We start from the raw sequence: 23,050 nt of genomic DNA on the forward strand, positions 1-23,050 counted from the left end.
GTAGTAGGACTCCTGGATTGTCTGATAGTTCTAGTTTTAATTTTTTGAAGAATTTGCTTACTATTTTTCATAATGGCTTTAGTAATTTACATTTCCATCAACAATATATAGGGTTCCCTTTTATTCACATCCTCAAAAACACTTGCTCTCTCTCATCCTTTTGGCAATTATAAAAATTGTGAAATTATATTATTGTTTTAATTTTCACTTCCCTTATAATTAGTGATATTGAACAACTTTTTATATATTGGATAGCAATTTCTATGTCTTCTTTTGAGAAATGACTGCTGAGATTCTTTGCCCTTTTTAATTAAGTTGCTTTTTACTGTTGAGTTCCTTAGATATTTTGCATACTAACTCTTCATCAAGCATATGATTTTCAAATATTTCTTACCCATTCTGTAGATTGTCTCTTTACTCTGCTGTTAATTGTTTCCTTGGCTATGTACAAGATTTTTAGACAGTAAATCCCAGTTGTCTATTTTTCCTTTTGCTCCCTGTATCTTCGTGTCATTTCCAAAAATGGGATTGTTTTCTACATTTCTTTTTCAGAATTCATTGATAGCATACAGAAATATTACTGTTTTTGCACATTGCTTTGGTATGCTGCAAATTGAATGAATTTGTTTATTCGTTCTAACAGTATTTTGGTGGAGTTCTTAGTTTTTTAATATATTTAAGACTGTATTCTGCAAACACAGGCAATATAACTACTTCCATTCCAATTTGGATACTCCTTATTTCATGCTTTGACCTAATTACTTAGACTAAGACATCAATTCTCTGTTAAGTACTAGTAGAGAATATGTATGTGTTGTTTTGGATATTAAAAGACAAGCTTTAAGCTTCTCACTGTTTAATAGCTATGGAATTGTCATGTGTCTTTTATTGTATAGAAGTGCCCTCCAGTACCTAATTCATTAAGAATTTTTTAATCATAAGAAGATACTGAGTAATGTCAAACGCTTTTCTTTTGCATCTAATGAAATATCCCTTTATTCTGCTAATATGGTGTATCACTTTCATAGATTTGCATATGTTAAAGTAACCTTATATACTCAGTTTCATTTGCACATTTTGGATGATCCTTTTAGTGTCTTATTGAGTTCTGTTTGCTACTATTTTGTTGAAGATTTTTGCATCTACGTATATAAGGAGTCTTGGGGTGTAATTTTCTGTTGATGAAGTCGGTGTTTCTGCATTCTGGCTTTGAGTTTAGAGTAATGTTGGTCTTTTAAAAAATGAATCAGGAAGTATTTTTTTTCAATTTTTCATAGATTTTGAGGGTTGTTACTCTTCAAGTATTTGGTAGAATTCAGCAGTGAAGGCACCAGTTCAGCTTTTCCTAATTACTGATCTTTTAGTCTTGTTAGGTTTTATGTGGCTGGAAATTCATTAGATTCTCTTAGGGTTTTCAGTTTGTTGACATTTAATTGCTCTTGCAAATCTCTTATGGTCTGTTTTTCTTCTTGTGCAGGTTCAGCACCCTTAATCTGATATTCTAGAACTCTGAAATGCCCCCTAGTCTGAAACAGTTTGATGCCACAAGTGGAAAATTCCACACCTTACTTCCAACAATGGGTTGCAGTCAAAATTCAGGTGTACTAAAAATAATGTGTAAAATTATCTTCAAATTATGTGTATGAAACTTAAGTGAATTTCTCATTTAGACTTTGGTCCTATTCCTAAGATATCTCATTATGTTTTCAAATACTATATTCCAAAATGAGAAAACTTCCAAAATTCAAAACATTTCTATTTCCAATCCAAGCATTTCAAAAAAAAGGAAACTGGATCTGTATTAACTTTATTTTCATTTTCTATTTATCTCTGCATAACATAATGATTACATTTCTTCTGGGGAAGTGGTACATAATGTTCTTTAATTCTTTTTTTTGTCCCCTATTCCCCTCCTCCCTCTCTTCCCCTTCCTTTTTTCATTTCAAAAAAATCTATTTCCCTTCTTCCTATTATGTTTTATTTATTTATTTATTTATTTTTTGTACTCGCATAAGAGAACCATGTAACAATTTCAACTCATTTTCTGATTTATTTCACTTAACATTATGGTCTCAAGGTGCATCCAGTTTCCTAAATATGACTCAAATTTGTTCTTCATTGCAGGGTAGTACTCCATTTTGAATAAATATCACGTTTCCTTTATGCAAGATCTGTCAGTGGAAGTTCCATCTGTCAGTAAAACCTACTTGGAAGTAGGTTACTTCCAAGATTTAACTATTATGAATTGTGTTGCTATAAATATTGGTATACGTGTCTCACTGTAAGATAATAACATCTTTGACTCTTTCACTAAGATACCTAGAAGATGAAGAGATGTGTCCAATGGAAATTCTAGTTTTAATTTTTGGATTAATCTCCATACTGATGTGTATGATAGCTGTACTAGCTTAAAAGCCTACTAACAATGTAGAAGTTTTCCCTTTGCCCCTAAAATCTCACCAGCATTTGTTATCATCTGATTTCTTGATGATATTTATTCTTTCTGGAAGAAGATAGAATCTAGGTGTTGGTTTAATTTGCATTTCTCTAATGGCCAATGATGCTGAACATCTTTTTCTGTACTTATTGGCCATTTGCACTTCTTTTGAGAAGTGTCTGTTCATTTCAGTTGCCCATTTTTTGATTGGGTCTCTTAGGGGAAATCTAACATTTTTGAATTCCTTAAATATTCTCGATATTAGTACAGTATCTGACAAATAACAGACAATTTTTCCCAATTCTGTAGCTTTTCTTGTCACTCTGTTGTTTCCTTTGCTGTACAGAAGTATTGGATTTGATATGATCCCATTTGTTGATTTTTAGTACAGTACTATTGCTTGTGCCATTGGGATTCTGTTCAAAAATGCCTTTCCTATGCCTATGTATTCCAGAGAAGACGTTTAATCTTCCAGCTGATTGTTTTTGTTTTAATGTTTAGATCGTTAATCTATTTTGATTTTAGTTTAGTACATGGTGAGATATATGAATCTGGAGTCTATTTTTGGTATGTAGATAGTCAATTTTCTCAGCATAATTTAATAAAAATACTATCTTTCCTACAATGTGTTTTTGCCCACTGTGACAAATATAAAATATCTGAATCTGCCTGTGGTTCTTTCTGTATATTCTATTCTATTCCATTGATCCATATATCTCTTTTGCACCCACGTCATGCTGATTTTATCATTATGGCATTGTAATGTAACTTCATATCTGGGATTGGGGGTGCTTCTTCTTTTGTTCTTGTTACCCAGGCTTGCTTTTGTTATTCTGGCTTTCTTCTGGTTCCATATTAATTTTAGGGTTGTTTTCTGTAGTTCTGTAAGGAATGCTGTTGGCATTTTGATTGTGATTGCACTGTATATGTTTATCAGTTTTGGAGTTATGACCATTTTGACTGTATTAGTTTTGCCTATCCAGGCACGGAATATGTTTACATTTTTTGATGTCCCCTTTGATCTCCTTTTACAGATGTCTTATTTACTTTTCTCTTGCTGCTGAGACAAAATTCCTGACACCCAGAGTTAAAAGAGGAAAAATTTATTCAGCATACACTTTATAGGGGTTTCACTCCCTAGTTGGTAGGCTCCAACGCAGAGTGGCACATGGCAGAGTGGTATCTCAGAGTAAGGTCATGCAATATTTCATTGCATACAGAAGACAACAAAGGCAAAAAGGGAATTTAACGGCATCTTTCTGCCCATTTTAACTTATCCAGACTGCATAATCAATTCCAGTATAACACACTCTAGATATACCCACATCTGAAAAAAACCCACCTATGACCACATGAGGCTTTGAGGGGGCATCTATACATAAACCATAAAATTCCACCCCTCTACCCCAAGATTCACATACATCTCTTTATGCAAAAGACATCTAGTACATCTCCAAGAGTTGCCAAAGTCCTAACAGTTTCATCATTGCTGAAAAGTGTAAGCCCAAAGTCTCCTCTGAGATTTAAAGCAAATTCTTAGCTGTAAACCTCTGAAAAGAAAGACTTCCAACACTCAGTGGTACAAGATAGATATTTCCATGCCAAAAGTTACAAATAGGGGGATACAAAGTATTGGGCCCAAAGCAAGTCCAAAATCCAGCAGGGCAAACATTAAATCCCAGAATTCCAATTCCAGCATCTAGATATAGCTAATTTTGATCTCTAGAGATCAAAACAATCTATAGCAAGTTTTGATCTCCGGAGGGCTTGAATGGATCTATGCCTACAGCACTACTGGTGGCTGTGGCTCCCACAAATTTTTTCATTGCCTGGCTTGTTCACTTCCTACAGTTTTTCTCAGATGATCCATGTTCCTGGTTTCTTTAAACTTCTAGCGTCTCCACTGCACAGCAAGAAGTCCACATCTCTGGTACCAAATTCTGTCTTAGTTGCTTCTCTCGTTGTTTTTGCTGTCTTCTGCAATCATGAATGTTTGTCCCTCTGCCATGTGCCACCCTACCTTGGAGCCAGCCAATTATGGACTGAAACCTCTGCAAACTATGAGCAAAATAAATCAACCTGCATTTAACTTTGGGTGTTGTGTACTTTTTCTCAGCAACAAAAGAAAAGCAACTAAGACAATAGAATACTGTAGCTTTCAGTGTATAGGTCTTGTAATTCATTCATTATGTTATTTCCTAATTATTTAATTTTCCATGAAGCTATTGGGAATGGTATTATTTTCCTAATTTTTTCTCAGTTGTTCATTATTGTTTTGCAGGAATTTGTATTTTGCTGTTATGGAATTTGATTATTCATTTTAGGAGTATTTTGGTGGAATTGGGTCTTCTGTGCAGAGAATCATTTCATCTGCAAATAATGATAGTTTGGCTCCTTTCTTTCTGATACACATAGCTTTTATTCTTTGTCTTGCCTGATTTTTCTGGCTAAAATTTCTAGTACTATGTTGAACATAGGTGATGTCTTAGTTTCTTTTCTCATTTCTGAGACAAAATACCTGACTCCCAAACTTAAGGGAGGAAACGTTTATTTGGGTGTGTAATCTGTAGAGATTTCAGTCTACAGTTGACTGACTTCCAGGCAGGGTAGCATGACAGAGAAGCATTGCAGAGGAGAAAAAGTTCATGGTGAGTAGAATGTTGCAAAGCAAGGACCTTAGCAGCTTTTTTTCTGCCTCTGTTATATTCTATCTAGGCTACTGGGATTAGGATGGTTCCAAATCAACCAATGGATTGATTAAGTAATCATACATCCTTACTCCCAGCATCACATACTCTAGATTCAGCAACCTCTGAAAAAGTTTCATCTATGACTGCATGAGGCTTTGCAGGGGGACACCCAGGTTCACAGAATTGCTCCTGGGGCCTAGTTCTATGCGAGCAGATGTGCAGACTATATCTTAAGGAATGAGTTTAAAGCTTGGGTTCATAAGGATTGACCTGGTGAAGCACGGGGCTTGAGCTTGAGTTTTCAGCATCTAGCTAAGTACTGAGATGAGAGTGCTGCTTATGTCCACCTAGACAGTGTGATGGTTAATCTTGATTGCCTAACTGGTTGGATTAAAAGGTAGAGTACATTTCTTGTTGTATCTTGGTGGGTCGTGGGGGCATAACCTTGAGGACTCCACTTGGTCTTTGACCCCTTCCTCTCTAGGCTCCTCTTTTGTTCTCTGATTTTGAAGGCCATAAGTTAGCAGCTGTCCTCCTTAATGCCTTCCACGATGATGTTTTTTTCTTGGAGCTAGCCAGCCATGAACTAACTGAAACTTCTAAAACTATGAGCTAGGGTAAACTTTAAGCTGTACAAACTGACCGGTATAGAAAATTAATGCCGGAGTAGTGGGATCATTGTTATACTGGACCATATTGTTGAGAAGCTTTTGAAACTAGTTTGTGGAAAGCCAGTTTTCCCAGCACCATTTATTAAAGAGGCTGTATTTCTTCCAGTGGACATATTTGGCCCCTTTGTCAGAGATAAGGCAGCTGAGTGTATTTGGGGTTATTTGTTCATCTTCTATTCTATTCCTTTGATCCTCAGATCTCTTTTTCAGTACAATGCTGCTTTTATCATGGTATATTTGTAGCATAATTGCAAGTCAGAGATGGTGATGTATCCTTACTTTCCTTTGTTATCTGGAATTGTTTTCGCTAGTCTAGGTCTCTTCTGGTTTCACATGAATTTTGCATTTGTTTTCTGTGGTTCTGTGATATATGCTATTGGTGTTTTGATTTGGGATTGTATTAAATCTGTATAAAAATTTGGGAAGTATGGTCATTTTCACTGTATTGAATTTGCCTATCCAAGAACAAAGGATATCTTTAAATTTTCTGATATGCTCTTCAATCTCCTTTTTCAGAGTATTGTTGTTTTCAATATAAAGTTCTTTTACTCTCTTCATTAGATTCCTAAGTGTTTCATTTTTCTTTCTTTTTCATTTTAAAGAGTAAAAACAATGAAACCAATGATAACAAAATTTCAAAACAAGATAGTTGGAGTAACAATGGTTAATATACTGTGTATTGCTATCTTCAAAGTAGGTGATCAGACTACAGGATATAGACATGAAAAATTAATCAAACAATAGGAGAACAAACCTTTCTTTTCAAAGAACTAATAGAAATTAGTAGTATAACTATCTTAACTGTCATATATATATATATATTTTTTTTCCTTTTCTCTTTTCTCCTTTCCACAATTCCAGTGTCTCTCTCCTTTTGAACAGTTTCTTCCCATTTCATGGTATCTGTAATACATTTTGGATTTTCTTTACCCTTTCAGCTTCTCATACTAAGGAGACAATATGATACTTGCACACTTGAGTCTGCTTTATTTAACTTTTGGGAATGGTATCAAGTTGCATCCATTACTTATAAAAGACTCAAGCTTATCCTTCTTTATAGATGATTAGTACTCCATTGTATAAAAAACCACATCTTTTGTATCTATTCCTTGGATGATAGGCATTTGGGTTGTTTTAAGTCCTAGCTGTTATAAATTGTGTTGCTATAAATATGGGTGCACATATATCACTGTGGTATGAGGTTTTTAATTCTTCTGGGATAATACCAAGCAGGGGAATAGCTGGGTCAAATTAGACCTCTAATCCTAGTTTTTTGAGGAATTTCCACACTGATTTCCACAGTTATTGCACCAGTCTACACTCCTACCATCAGTGGAGATGTTTTGCTTTTTCTCTGCAGCCCCTAGAGCATTTTTTTTTTCTGTACCGGGAATCGAACTCACAATCTCACACTTGCCAGGCAGGTGCTATGCCACTGAACTAAATCCTTGACCTAGAACATTTGTTATTGGTTGACTTTTCAATGATAGCCATTCTTTTTGAGGTGAGATGAAATTTCAATGTTGTTTTAATTTACATCTCTCAAGTAACTAATGATGTTGAACGTTCTTCATGTATTTATTTCCCATTTGTATTTCTTCATTTGAGAAGTGTGTATTCGTCTCAGATACCCATTTTCTTTTTTTATTAAGAAAATTTATTTATGCTTTTGCTTTCAGAATTTAACCCATATAAACTTGTGTTCTACAATAATTATTTGGGCCACTCAAGATTCAAAACCACATTTATTTTCTTAATTAAATGTTAAGCCTTCTATGGAATTCTTTCACATTATTTCAGTTGGTCCTCTCAACAGCCCTGTGAGTAGGATTCGTGTAACCCCTACTTTACAGAGGAGACTGAAGAGCCAAAGGTATCTGATTATGTAAGCTAATAAAAAATGAAGTCAGAATTTGAATCCAAGTCTCTCAACTAAAAAAATCTGTTTTTTCTACGATACTAATTTTATGAGAATATATATATATATATATATATATATATATATATGCAATCTCCACCCTCCTAAATGCATAGAAAACAAAGAGATAGGAGTAAAGGGTTGCATTATGGTATTGGTAAGTGTACTATTTTTAGCTTCTTTTTTTTTCTTTTTTGGTTTTTGCTGAGTTTAAACCACAGAACTTGCATGTTTGAGGAGGAGAGGTAAAGTAGAAAAACGGGTGTGGTGTGAACACTGAGTTTAGGTGGAACATCCTGGGGAACACCTCCCAAGGCCAAGGAGCTGTCAGATACCCATTTTTGAATTGGGTCTTTGAATTTGGAGGATTTGATTTTTTTCAGTTCTTTATATGTTTTAGGTATTAGTCTTTCGTCTGAGGGACAACTGTCTAAAATTTTTTTCCCATGCTTGGGTTGTCTTTTCACTCTGTTGGTGATTTCTTTTGATGTGCAAAAGCTTGAAGAGATGAGATCCTAGTTGTTGATACTTTGAAGTATTTCTGGTGCAGTTTGTGTTTTGTTAATAAACTATATGTCTACACCTATGTCTTCAAGATTTCCACATACTTTCTCTTCCAGTACATTGTTTGTGTTTTAATATTTAGATCTTTAACCATTTTTACTTTAGCTTAATGCATGGTGATAGACATGGGTCTAGTTTTAGTTTTCAGCATGTAGATTGTCAGTTTATTGAGCACTATTTCTTAAAGAGGCTATCTTTCTTCGAGTGAACATCTTTGGCCCTTTTGTCAAGGATAAGGTGGCTGAGTGTGTTTGCAGTTGTGCTGCATCTTCTAACCTATTCCACTGATCCTCAGGTCTGGCTATTTTTTTTTTTTTTTTGCCAGTATTGTGCTGATTTGTCACAGCAGGTTTGTAGTATAATTTCAAGTCTGGAATTTTGTTGCCTCTTGTTTTACGTTTATTGCCCCAAATTGCCTTAGCTAATCTAGGTCTTTTCAAGTTCCAAATGAATTTTAGGAATGCCTTCTCTAGCTCTGCGAGGTATGCCAGTGGTATTTTGATCAGGATTGCATTTGATCACTATGCATAACAAGTTTGGTAGTATGGCCATTCTCACTAGTTTGGTTCTTTATATCCATGAGCAAGGGATAATTTTGCATTTTCTGATATCTTTTTTGATCTCTTTGTTCAGAGTATTGTAATTTTCAATGTATAAATCTTTTACTTCTTTTGTTAGATTGACTCCTAATTATTTCATTTCTTTGATGTGATTGTGAATGGTGTGGTTTCCCTGATTTCTCTCTCAGTGAGTTTGTTATGTACAAGAATGCTATTGATTTTTTTTAAAGTTGATGTTTTGTGTAGCTACACTACTGAATTTGGTTGTTACATCTGGAAATCTTTTGGTGGAGTTTTTGTGGCTTTCTATGTAGTGTCATATCATCTGTGAACAATAATAATTTAACTCCTTCCCTTTTTCCTCTCTCTTGTCCAATTTCTCTGGCTAATGTTGTTTTTTTGTTTGTTTTTTGTTTTTTTCCGGTACTGGGAATCGAGCTCACGACCTTGTGCTTGCCAGGGCAGGTGCTGTGCCACTGAACTAAATCCCCAGCCCCTTCTCTGGCTAATGTTTCCAGAACTATATGAATAGGAGTGGTGATAGTGGACATCCTTATTTTGTACTTGATGTTAGAATGAAAGCTTTCAGTTTTTGTCCATTTAGTATTATGTTGGCTGTTGTTTTGTCATAGATCGCTTTTATCAGACTGAGGTTGTCTTGGTTACATTTTTTGTTGCTGAGACAAAATACCCAATGCCCATAATTAAGGAAGGAAGGACTTACTATTTAACTCCAGTCTGTGGAGGTTTTCATCCATAATTAGCTGACTCTAAGGCAGAGTGGCATGGCACAAGGGCAACACTTTAAAGCGGCAGAAGACAGCAAAAGTAGCAAGAGCACAAGGGAGGGAAGGCTTGGGACCAAAAGAAGTCCAAAATCCAGCAAGGCAAATATTAAGTCCTGTAGTTCCACATCCAGCATCTGTGGCACTTGTGAGCTTTAAAGGGCTTGTGTGACTCTACCCCACTTCTTGTGGTTATAGTTCTCACGTTTTTTTTCTGAGGCCTGCTTTATTTTCGCCTTGCAGCTTTTTTTGACAATCGACGTTTTTGGTTTTTTTAAACTTTTTGGATTTCCACTGCACTTTAGGCTTTTTACTCATAGGTTTATACATTGCCTTGTCAGGGGCACACTGCCTGGCCTCCCAGGCCTTTTGAAATCTAGGTGGAAACCTTTTAAACCTCAGAACTCTTGCATTTTGCATGTACCTAAAACCACCATCACATGGATAATGCGAAGGTCTGCTGCTGGGTGGAGCAGTAGCCAGGCTTTTTTTCCTTTCGGCTGTAGGGGCCAAGTGCCTGAATCGCTGAGCACTCTGAACCTGATTTTGGTACTGGGAATCGAACTCAGGACCTTGCACTTGTCAAGCAGGCCTTTATGCCACTGAGCTATATCCCCGGTCCTTGAAATTTCTTGTGCCAGATTAATCAGTCCATTGTCCTTAATCTGAGTCTCAGCCAGTCTGTGGACATGAGCGAAATGCAGACAAACTTTCTGCCAGGCTGTAACACACGTCATCTGGAGTCCAGCACCCAATGTCGTCCTTTCCAGCAGAAACCTCCCGAGCCTAGTCTTTACTGGCAGGATTTCTATCAGCCTTCTGGTGTTCTGAGCTCTGACCAGAATCTCCCATACAGAACAGCTGAAGGCATTCTAGGGCTTCTCTTTCAGGTGAAATTGCCAAAGCTTTACAAACACTTCCCACAAGGCATTTCCAAAGGCTCTTCAACCAGGCGGTCAGGTATAGTCACAGCAAGGACACCACTCCTCGTAGCAAATTTTGTCTTGTTTACTTTTTTGGTTGCTGAGACAAAAAGTCAATACTCAAAATTAAAGAAGGAAAGGTTTATTTAGCTTACAGTTTGTGAAGGTTTTAATCCATAATCAGCTGGCTCCAAGGCAGGGTGGAATGGCACAAGGGCAACACTTTAAGGCAGCAGAAGACAGCAAAAGCAGCAAGAGCACAAGGGGGAGGGGGCAAGCCTCTTTTTCAAAATATTATATATCAGCTATCTGCCCAGGCCCACATCTTCTCTGTGCCCTCCTTTCCCACAAACTGAATGTGTTTATAAAGTAAGGACCTGGCTCCCTGCTAAATCACTTTAAACTTTTAAATTTCTCAAATTGACACAATGAACAACATACTACAGCAACAAGGGCATATCTTTTTTACCCCAGGATATAAAACTGTTCAGTTAGTTAGTTAACCTCTTAGACCCCTCAAATTAACACAATGTATTAGCCATAACAGAGGTAAAGGCCATCTATTTTGATTTTCTGTAGGATTTTTATCATAAATAGTTTTCTGCTTTGCCAGAGGGTTTTTCTGCATCTATTGAGATGATGATGTGATTTTTGTCTCTGGCTCTGTTGATTTGGTGTATTACATTTATTGCTTTGCAAATGTTGAACCATCCCTGCATTCTTGGGATGAATCTCACTTGGTCATACTGTATAATCTTTTTGATAATTTGCGGCATTCTCTTTGCCAGTATCTTTTTGAAGATTTTTGCATCAGTGTTTATTAGGGATACTGGCATGTAGTTTTGTTTTTTTAGTTGGGTCTTCTTCTCATTTTTGTATCGGCATAATACTTCTAGGAATAATTTAGGAATTTTTGCTTCCCTTTCCCTTTCCTTAAGGAGTTTGAGGGATATTAAATTTTCTCCAATTTTTTTGTAGAATTCAGCAGTGAATTCATCAGGAGATGAATTTTTCTTTGTTGGTGAGTTTTAATTACATTTTCAATCTCATTTACTGTTATTGAGTTACTGAAAATTTTTATATCTTCTTAATTCAACTTTGGTAAATCATATGTATCTAGGAATCTATCCATTGCATCTTTTCTTTATTTTATTTTGAAAGCTATTGTTTCCCCTAATTTCTTGCTCCTTGATTTTGTTGTGTACAGGTATGCTATTGCTGTTTGATTGTTGACTTGTATCCTGCTATGCTACCAAAATTTGTGATTAAATCATGAATCCTTTTTGTGGAGTATTCGTAGTCTTCTACGTACAATATCATGTCATCAGTAAATAAAGATAATTTAGCCCTTCCCTTTCCTATGTTTATTTCATTTATTTGTTTCTTTTGTCTAATTACTTTGGCTAATGTTTCCAGAACTATATTGAATGGGAAGGGTGATAGTGGGCATTCTTGCCTTGTTGCTTATTTTATAGTAAAAGATTTCAGTCTTTGACCATTTAGTGTGATGTTCGCTGTTGATTTGTCACAGATGACTTTTATCAGATTGAGAAAATGAGCTTCTCTTCCAATTTTCTGTAAATTTTTTTTATCACGAATATACACTGAATTTTGTCAAGTGCTCTTTCTGCATCTATTATGATGATCATGCTGTTTTTGTCCTTGGTTCTGGTAATGTGGCATATTACATTTATTTCCTTGTATCTGTTGAGTCATCCTTTCATCTCTGAGATGAATTATACTTGGCCATGATATATAATCCTTTTGGTGAATTTCTGCATTCTGTTTGCCCGTATCTTGTTGAGGATTTTTGGGTCTATATTCATAAATGAGATTGGCCTGTAGTTCTCTTTTTTGGTGGAACCCTTCCTGGCTATTTGTATTAGGGTAATGCTTGCTCATAGAAATGACTTTCATAGTATTGCTTCCCTTTCAATTTTACAAAGTATATCAGGAATAGTGTCATTACAACAATAACATTGTTGTAGAATTCAGTGGTGAATCCATGAGGACCTGGGCTTTTCTTTGTTGTATTGAATAATTTTTTATCACTTATTAAATTTCATTGATTGATATTGCCTTGCTTTTAAATTTAATATATTCTTGATTCAGTTTTGGAATTCATATGTATAAAGGAATCTGTCCATTTCTTCTCATTTTTTCTTATTTGAGTACAGGTTGTCAAAGTAGGTACTGATGATGGTCTGGATTTCTACAGAGACTGCTATGATTTCTTCTCTTTCAATCCTAATTTGATGGATTTGGTTTTCTTCCATTTTATAAGGTTTTTTATGAGTTTTATAAGGCTTTTATAAGAGTTTTTATAATTTTTTCTATTTCAACTGGGAGGCTTTAATTTCTCCCAACTCAGTGCCTCCTGGGCTAGCCTTGGGTGAATGGGATGTGTTAGATTTCATTTTACTTCAGTTTTCTCTTTTTTTTGTTGTTTATTTTTGATACTGAGACTTGTAAGTTCTTTATGGTAGTTAGTTTTATTACTAGTATTGAGACCTTTTTAGATAATGACAACTTTTCAGAAATGTCTTCAATCCTAGGTTGATTTGGCCTTTGAGTGTATCCCAGCATCCTATGTCTTCTCTTTATTAGATATGAAAGATTTCAGCCTGTTTGGCCCAGTTGTTTGCTACCAAGCTGTAGTTTTGTTGATGGCCCCCAGATAATCTAGGTAATGGCATGCAAGGATGAGTAGATCACAGCAGCAATATCACATTGGCTAATTTAGTGCAACCTGTCATAACTATAGTATCAGACAAAAACTGGAAAATGACAAGCTGTAATAATTAATTTGTTGTCACCTTTAACCCAGGGTTCAGGATTCATAGTTCTGTAACAAGATCTAAGACAAATGAGAAGATTATATACAGTAAATATTTCCTCAATAGAACAATTTACCCCCTTTCACCATAAGACAATATTCAGTCATGTTAAGATATAAATAACTACTTACAGATTCATAAGCGTGGGTGGTAAAGGTGTGGTAGTTAGAACAAAAAAGAAAAAAATAAATATATCATGAAAATTAATGTAGTGATGTGAAGAATGTGGTAAGATTGATGTTCAGTGTTTTCTTAAACAGTAAAAGGAAATTAGCAGTATTCAATTACAGCAGTAGAGATGACTAGCTAGGAGAAGCTTAAATAACAGGGAATAGATAATGAAGAAGAAAAAAAACAAGAAAAGAATGTTAAGGGAACGAGTTGCAAGAAAGTGAGAAAAGAAGGGAGGGAGGAAGAGAGAGAAAGAGTAAAAGAGGACCTATTCAGGTAAATAAATGCAAATAAAATTAAAAGCCAGGGAAATAAGAAAATGTGTGGTAAGACTCCAAACTCCATCAAAAGAAAAAAGTACTGAAAAATCCAATACATACCAATAATGGAGAAGAAAAAAGAAAAAGGAAAGAGGAAAAAGTTCCTGTGTATTTCCGGAGCAGTGTCTTCTTCCCACGTCTGTAGTCTTTAATCTTATAAGGTATATTCTTATTTGCTCCTTTTTGTAGCCTCTGAATTTGTATGGAGGTTACTCAATTCCATGGGGCCTTTCTGTGTATTCCCTGTTTGTAGCAGCTGTTCAAACTGTGTGACCAGACCAGAGATGGTGTGGAACCTTGTTTCTGAGGCACCTTTTTTTGGATTCCTTCTGGTCGGGGGTTGATGCTGTTTACGTAATGTATTTGTCAGTGTCTGTGTGGTAGGCTTGTGAAATGTGGAGACTCCTGTGGGTTTCTAGACTCTTAGTCCAGTGGATGCTCAGAGGAGGAACAATTATGCCCAGGACTAGCATGGGCAGCTTTCTATATGTCCAGTGAGAGTGCAGAGCACTGGGTGGTGTCTCATGGGTGCCCGGAGTACTAGCTACAATGGGTGTTATTTAACCATTGCTGCTTAACCAGGCAGAGGACTGACCTTACTGTGTTAGGCAGGAACAGTGTTGTGGCTCTGGATAAATGAAGGGTGGAGACCCAGCTGTGCTCAGAGTGGTCTAAATACCCTCATGTAAACTCTGGTAGCCTGGAGACTAGCGTTAGATATCAGAGAGAAATTTTGGCAGATCTAGAATTAGAATGGGACAGTAAAAACTTTGTGTAAGCTACTTAAGCCTGGGGTGGTGAGTATGGATTCAAACCAGACCAGTATAAACTCTTCTGTGTGTAAGGTGGATTTCACGGTTTGCGTGAGTTTAACTGCAGGCTCCCAGTGGTGACTAAGGTAATCTCAGAGTCCAATACTGAAGACTTCCAACACAGGCAAAAGTTGCTTATTTATCTTCTCAGAGTTTGAGAATGCGTGGGCAGGTAGGGGAGGGAACAGGTTTCTGTTCACTCTCCCCTGGTGTGTGCTGCCCAAAATGCTGCCAGCCTTCAGTGTCCTCTGTTTCAGAAGGTTGTGACAAAAGGCCAGTATATCCTAAATCTGTTCTTTATGGCTTGGCTCTACCAAAGTACTTAAATTCCACCATCTATTTGGGAACTTCTCGAAATGGCAATTACTGTTTTGAGCATAGGCTGAGCCCCTAGAGGCAGTGCTGTTGGACTGATTCGCCTCTTTTAAATCATATAGATAAGTCTCTTCCTTTTTTTTTGCATTAGGGTATATGTTCCTGCCATTCCTCCAAATACCTGTGCTTTTAGTTGATCTTCTTTGAGTCTTTCTGATGTGACTGTCCATCTATTGAGCCATGTTGGATCTCCATTTTAATTTCTTTTTAACCACTATGCCCTAGTATCTATAAGACTGAAAAATTCCCCTTTGCAGTCTGGTTGTAGGTTACCTCACCCCAATGCTGTTCACAGACAGGTATATGCCCTTGTGACTGGATGATGCCCTGGAGTTTACAGCAGGAATAGGGCCAACTAGGTCTGTGGCTCAGGTTGTGGTCAGGGCTTGCACCTGTAACTCTGCAGTCCAGTGGACATGAAGGACTCCTGGATTGTTTAGATGCACTGCATGGAGCTCCACTGACCTGGGGGCCACGGAGCATGTTTCAGGCAAATTGTGTATACTTCACTATAATGCAGCAGACCTTCGTGGCAAAGGCTCTATTTAGACTGGTGCAGAGTACCAGGACCAATTGCTTGCACGCCAGCGTATAAGCTGGCTTTCTAGACAGGCAGGTTCACGATCTCCTTCAACTCAATTTTGATGCCCTTTGCATGTATATCCTTTCTCTGGCCTGCTTCTGGTGGGGGTATGAATTCTTATAGTCCAAAGTACGTGCTGGTATGAAGAACACAGGAATGCTGCTTTTACCAGTGATTGGAAGAGGGTAATACATTTAAGCCTAGTGAACCCAAATTGTGTCCCAGGAAAATGATCTCTGCAGTACTAGATTGTCCTTTAGACTTTAAGCCTCACTATCCAAGATGGCTGGTCCCAATGGAGTGAGGAGGAGTTGCTGACTGACTTGCCACAGCAGTACCACTTCCTTTATTTTATTATCTGTTTTTTTTTTTTTTTTTTTTTACTTGATCTATGTATCAGTTTTCCTTGTTAATTTTCTATTTCATCATGAAAGACCCTGCCTCACTGTTATAGTTTGTCTGGATGTTCCCCTAAAGCCTCATGCTGTTGGGGGGAGGCAGGCTTTTCTGAGGTGGCTGAATCTAGAGTGCGTGGTTGATTCCTAGTGAAATGCTGGGATTAAAGGTGCTGGATTAAGGGTGGGTGATGGTTGGATCAGTCCACTGATTGGATTGGCACTATCCTAATCCAAGTAGAATATATAAGATAAAGGGGCAGAAAGAAGCTTGTTTTCACCCTGTTGCTCTTTCTGCTTTTGGTATTTTCCACTGACATGATTGGTTGCCCCTATGCCATATGCCTGCTGACTATGGACTGAAAACTCTACAAACTGTGAGCTAAATAAATCTTTCTTTTTTAACCTTGGCTGTTGGGTATTTTATCTCATATTTTTTCTATGAAAAAATTTTTCTATGAAAGAAAAAAAAATTTTCTATGAAAGAAAAGTAACTAAAACAGCCACTTTCCAATTACCTTCCTTCTCAGTGGATCTTTCCTGAGCTTCTCCATTGTGACTCATACTTTAGTCAACAATGTTGAATCTGTCTCTACTTTCTATGAGATCAACTTAGTTGGATTCTATAAATCTGTAATATCCTGAAGTATTTGCATTATCTGTGTGGCTTATTATAGTTAATATGATGTTTCTATATGTTGGAGCCTGTTGTCACATGTGGCAGGATTTTTTTTTCCTCCACTTCCTGATATGGGAATGGCCACCATGAATCTACTCACTTCTTTTTTATTGGGTAAATAACATTCCATTGTGTGCTTATATAATACTTTAAAAAATCTACTTATCACTTATAAATACTTAAGTTGATTATTGCATATCTTGACTATTGTAAATAGTACTCCGTTCAACATTGGGGAAAAGTATCAACATATAGCTTTTCTTTCCTTTGGATATATACTCAGATGTGGGAATACTTCGTTACCCGGTTACTTATTTTTTTTTTTTGTACCAGGAACTGAACTCATGATCTCACACTTGCCAGACAGGTACTGTGCCACTGAGCTAAACTCCAAGCCCCATTACTTGGTTACCTATATTAAAAAAAAATTTTTTTTGTGAGGAAGAAGCATAGTGTTTTCCACAATGGTTTTAATAATTTATATTACAACCAGCAGTGTGTGCAGGTTCCTTTTTTCTGTGTCCTCATTAAATGTCTTTTTTATCTTTTTGATAATAATCCATTCTAACTGGAATAAGATTGTTATAATTTAGATATGGTATGTCCTTTGAAAATATCATTGTGAAGATTTGTTTGCGAATGAACTTTTCACAGGTAATTAGATAAGAAAGGCTCTAATATCCTCAACATAATGGTCCAGTGATGAGATTATAATTTGATGGCATTACTGAGATGTGCTGGAAACAGGACATGGCACCTATTTGAAGGGAGTGAATCATCAGGGTGTGAACATGAGTACGTTTTCTGGCCTCCAGTTTCTGACTGTTATAATAGGACATATTTTTCTCCATCTACTCCCTTGTTAACTTAATATGAGCCACCTTGCATCAGCCTGTCCTTCCACCAAGGTGTTCTACCTCACTCTGTCACACAGCAGTGGAACCAAGCAACCATGGATGGAAAATTTGAGCTAAAATACACCTGTCCTCTTTTAAATTGTTTTTCTTCATTTATTTGTTTAAAGCACTGAAAAGCCAACTAATATAGGGAGATGAAATATTGTGATTTTCATATGCATTTCTCTAATGATTATTAGTGTTGGATAACCTTTGATATATGTGTTAATCATTTATATGTCTTTATCTGAGAAAGTTTAATTCAATCTTTTATCCATTTAATCAATTCTATTGCTTTATTTATGCTATTGAAATAAATAAATACCTTATTGTTGGAATACCTTATATATTCTGGTCCTTATTCTCTGGAGAATGTCACTGGTATTTTAATAGAGCTTGGATGTAATTTGTAGATTTCTTCTGGCACTATGGAAATTTTAACAATATTGATTATTCCAAAACATGAAACTGGAATAGCCTTCCTTTTTTCATGTCTTCTTCAAATTCTTTCTTCAGTTTTGTATAATTTAAATTTAGAGATTTTCACATCTTTATTTAAATTTATTCCTAGATTATTTAATTTTCGTAGCTGTTGTGAATGTGTTTGCTTTCTTAATTTTCAGTTAATTTACTAATGTGCAATACAAATATTACTGATTTTGTATGTTGATTTTATATCTTATAACATTTGTGTATTCATTTATTAGTTGTAATACAGAAGTACATTGATACTTGAGTATGTTGAAACATCATATGTGGTACTTATTGCATTTTGCTGCAAAAAATTATCTAGATACACATTTTTTTGTACTTGACTGTTAAGAATCACAAATTATAAACTGGTATAAAACCTGTCTGAGGCACTCCTCCTCCTTCCTCTTGGTCATTGAGTCTCTTAGAGCAGGATGAATGAAGTTTGCTGAGGACATTACAAGGAAACTAGTACCCAGGTGTGGAGGTGAATCTTAACTTCTTTCCTTTGTGATGCTAAACGTACCTATTCAACCACTACTTGTTCCTTGTTCCAGGGAAAGCGCCATACCCCTCCCCCTGGAAGGGCTAAATAAAGTGATTGCTAGTTGGAAATTCTGGGTCTTTGTTCCCAGAAAACACTGGTTATCCCACTGTCCTATTTTTTCTCAATTCTTGTCTTTTTCTTTTTCTTTCCTTTTGTGCACCATATCTCTGTGCAGGAAGTCAGGGACTCTCTGCAGGAGTTCCTGATATCTGGCTTTATGGGAAGATCTCTAATAATGTCATAGGCAGCTGAGTTACATAGAAATATTATAGGCAGTCAGACAGGGCCAGGCCCTCAAATGAGCCAATATGAAAGACAAAGTAAAATACATATCTGCTGTGGGCCAGACCTCAAGACAAAAGATTAAACAAATGCACCCACATACATCCCAAGGGATGGCTATCTGGGATTGACATTTTAAATAGGTAGCTATCACCTTGAAGAGTCACTGACCCAGCCCCTTACAGGAAAAGCCCCTGTTCTGTATTCATGCCCCCTTGCTACATGACTCCTTCCCCATTTGATCTCAATTTAATCAGTTTTACCTGATCAATTCTTATTGGCTGACTGTAGTCCATTTTCCCCTACCTTGGACCCGCCTCACCTCGTGGTTTTGCTCTATAAAAGTCCCTAAAAAAGAAAGGGTCCTGGGCAACCCACTCGGGCCTCCTTCTGTCCCTCTCTTGTACAGAAACTTTCTTTCCCTCAATAAATATATTCTGCTCTTAGCCTCCATTGTTCCTAAAATTCATTCTTTGATTTTAGAGAACACAAACTCTAACTTGTCCCAGATATTGTTCAGGTTGGAAGTTTTTATTTTCCTGTATCAATAAGTGATGTTCACATGGTCTGACCCCACGGCATTTTGAGCTGCCGTGTACATTTACTAGGGATGTTTTGATGGCGTTTGGATCTTGTATGATGATTCCAGAGATGTCCAGCATGGAGCTAAGATAAGTGCTGTTTTGTACACGAGTATTAAGTTTGCTCAGATTAAAATAAAGGGGAGAGGGACAACATGGCTGAATAGAGGAGGAGTCTCATTCCAAGCTACTCAGAGAAATTCAACTAAAAACAAGGATAGTTGGAAGAAGGGAGAGCAATATACATTCTGAAACCAAAATCAATCTGAAAAAAGATATTCATACATCAAGGAAAACATAGATAAGGGACTTAATAAAATGTCCAGTCATTCCACTGGGCTCCTGGTGGGACACTCTATGATAGGTGAATTCCTGCCATACTTGAAAGCTTAAAAAATAAGAAAAAATTGGATATACTAAAATAGTATGGCTAAGTCAAGCCACACTGGATAGACTTGGGTTATAACATCTCCTGCCTCTTTTGCCATCCTCCAAAAAAAGTATGATGCAGCTTAGCAGTAAATTTTGCCTGCACACACAGAAGTGAATGAAATCCCTCTCTGACATCTGTCTGTTTTCATTTTTTTCTTTTCTTCCGTTTACTTTCCACTGGAGTGCTAAATGAACCATCTTCAGGCAAGATTAAAGATTACAGGGGTGGAGAGTAAATGGAACATCTAACCCCTCCCCCATGACTTGTGGCTAGAGAGGAGTGGGAAATAAATAGCCTTGTATTTCACACAATGTATCCCAGGGTTGTCCCCACACTGGGGATAGGAGCAGAAAGGCACCCCACAGCACCTCACCCTATCTCACCCTATGAAGTGTGATTATATCAGAGGCAGGTCACCTTGGCAGAGGACCTTGTTAAGCAACAAGTGGGAAGTTAGCACTCCCTCATCTGGAGAAGAGTTAAAATTGGAACTGAGCAGGCTGGACCACAGCACAGGAGCAGAGATTGGACCACATCACAGCATTCCCCCAACCCTGCAATAAATGACCTGAGAGGAAGAGCCTTGCCAGTGGAAGAGGAAAACAGAAGGCTGAGCAAGGACTAGGAGAAACCAACAGTGCACAGGGAGCAGCCCCCTGTTATTAGGTTGAATAACCCTTAGTTAATACAGGCTGATCAGGCCTGCAAAAAATCTCACAAATGAGTAGACAGCAAAGGCTTAAATAAAATGAGACAACTGGAATGATTTCAGGGCTCCAGGAGGTCTAACTCCCTTATAGTGTTCACTATTCTCTGGGTTTTGATGAAGACTTCTCTGGGCAACCCATATTTTTTAGATTTTCAAACAAAGGAGGGAGATACTCAAGAAAACACAGGAATCTGTGCAGGACCATGGGAGAATTTTGCCAAGTAGTAAATTATGTCAATCAGGAGAACTACCTTATCTTTAGGTTGGAATTTATTGTCGGAGTATGGAGCCTACAGCTGCAGTTTCCTTGTAGTTAAATGAGGGTTGGAGCCAGACATCTCAGCTGTGGCCTTATCTTGTGCTTTGAGGCATCACAGCTTCACAGTCTAATACAGACTTCAGACGTGACCAGTGACTCACAGAGGTTTACTTACTATGAGTCTACTGCCCATCCCCAGACAAAATGCCTAAGCTTCTGACAGCTCACAAATAAACATGGAAAGCCAACTGGTTAGTATGAAATTCCGCTCAGAGCCACTTTGTAGTAGTCTCCAGCACCCTGTCTCTGCTGGAAAACATCACAGCAACTTGGGGAGAGATGCTGAAAGGAGAGAAACAGTGTAAAGAGACAGGCCACTAAGATATAAACACAAAATACCAGCTGAAGACACTGGCACCAGGCCCCCACATCTGGAGGTGAAGATCAGCTTCATGTCCTGCATAAACTAGTTAACCAGTAGATTTGGGCTATCAGTGGACACCAGAGGAATTTTGGTTTTTATTATATTTTATATAATTTGTATTCTTTTATTGCTTGCTTTTTTGATTTAATTTTTTTTGTCTTTTAGTCATATTTTTGTTTAAATCTATTTGAGTTATTTCCCCTTTTTATCAGCTTCTCTCTAGATTAATTTATATTTTCATAGGAGTGAATAGTCTAATTTTTCTGGTTAACTTTGATAATCCCTTGCTTAATCCTTCATTCTTTCATTTTACCCTATTCTCTAGTTTCCCAAAGCTTACACAATCATCCTTGGTCCTCCAGAATTACTTTTGCTTTATTTCTCTTCCATTATATTTGTTTTATCCACTGTCCTTTTTAAATTTCCCCACCACAAGGAAAAACCACTCTACCAATAGCACTTTACATTAAACTTCCAATATACAAAGCATTCTGTCATATAACTAGATTTTGCTCCTCTGGTTTAAGGTACAAAATTAATAGTTACCACAGTTTATCATTTTCTAAGTTGTGCTTAATGCTATTGTTATAGCTAATTATACTACTTTAGCTAAACTGTCATATCTGTTATAGTCTGTTTTTTTCCCCTTCTTTAACAATACTGGGAATCTCTGGAGTAATAACCTCACCACAGACCAGCACCAAAGGACTAGGGACCAAGCCAAATGATACCAACATCTCACTCTTAATAAATTGGGGAAATAGGAACTTGGGACAGACAAAAACCAAGAATCTCCTAACCACAGAAAACTTCCTGGAAGAACAGTCATTTTCTAGGGATGTGTTGATACTAGTGATACAGCTACCTAGTACAAAAACTTACAAGAATCAACACAAAATGTGAGTTTTTTAAAAATAGAAAATGACAAGACATAGAAAAGGAATGTAACCTCAGACCTCGAGCCCATCCAGAACAAATCCAAAAGATACTGAGATAGAGGAAAATGGAATACACATACCTGAAATTCATGAAATGATGGGAACCAAAGTACAGTTACAAATCCATGAGGATATAAAGGAAATCATATCAGAAATTATCTCAAAGGTAAAAAAAGAAAAGGCAGAGTGAAGGAACTGCACAGCAACTCTAGAGTAGACATAGATAAAAAAGTAGAGGAGCTTAGGAAAATGATGGAAACCATGTATGCGCAATATAGGCAAGAAATAGCATGCATGAAAGTGATTCAGCAGGTATCCAGGAAATTAAAAATTCTATTGAAACTTTGCAAAACTGTTTGAATGAAAGAGAAGATAGATTTCTAGCCCTTGAAGACAGGATCACGGCTAGGGATCACAACAAGGAAAGATCTCTTAAAAATAGGAAAGATGTAGAAAAAATAATTCAAGAGCTATAAGATGATACAAAGAAAAACAATATAAAACTGAGAGGTTTCAATGAAAAAGCAGGACTCAACACAAATGGCATAAAAAGACTATTTGCAAAAGTAATTGCAGAAAATTTCCCAAGTATGGGAAAAGAATCTGACAGCCAGTTAAGTGACGCATACAGAACTCCAATTATCCATCACTGAAGTATATCCACACCAAGGCATGTAATATTCAAATTTCTAGTAATTCAGTACAAGAACAGAGCAGTGTTTCTGGTTTAATATTGAGATCTGTGAACCATTTTGACTTGAGTTTGGTGCATGGTGATAGGCTTGGGTCT

The 23,050-nt window shown here is 36.8% G+C and overlaps 1 protein-coding gene across 5 annotated transcripts in view; it reads left to right on the top strand.

Moving 5' to 3' along the window:
- Positions 1–23,050, top strand: part of Zc3h12b (zinc finger CCCH-type containing 12B) — a 485,919-nt gene that overhangs the window by 61,035 nt on the left and 401,834 nt on the right. The gene's annotated exons all lie outside the window — the stretch shown is intronic.

This window comes from Chinchilla lanigera, unplaced genomic scaffold (genome assembly GCF_000276665.1).
Source record: "Chinchilla lanigera isolate Chin_1 unplaced genomic scaffold, ChiLan1.0 scaffold00074, whole genome shotgun sequence".
NCBI lineage: Eukaryota > Metazoa > Chordata > Mammalia > Rodentia > Chinchillidae > Chinchilla > Chinchilla lanigera.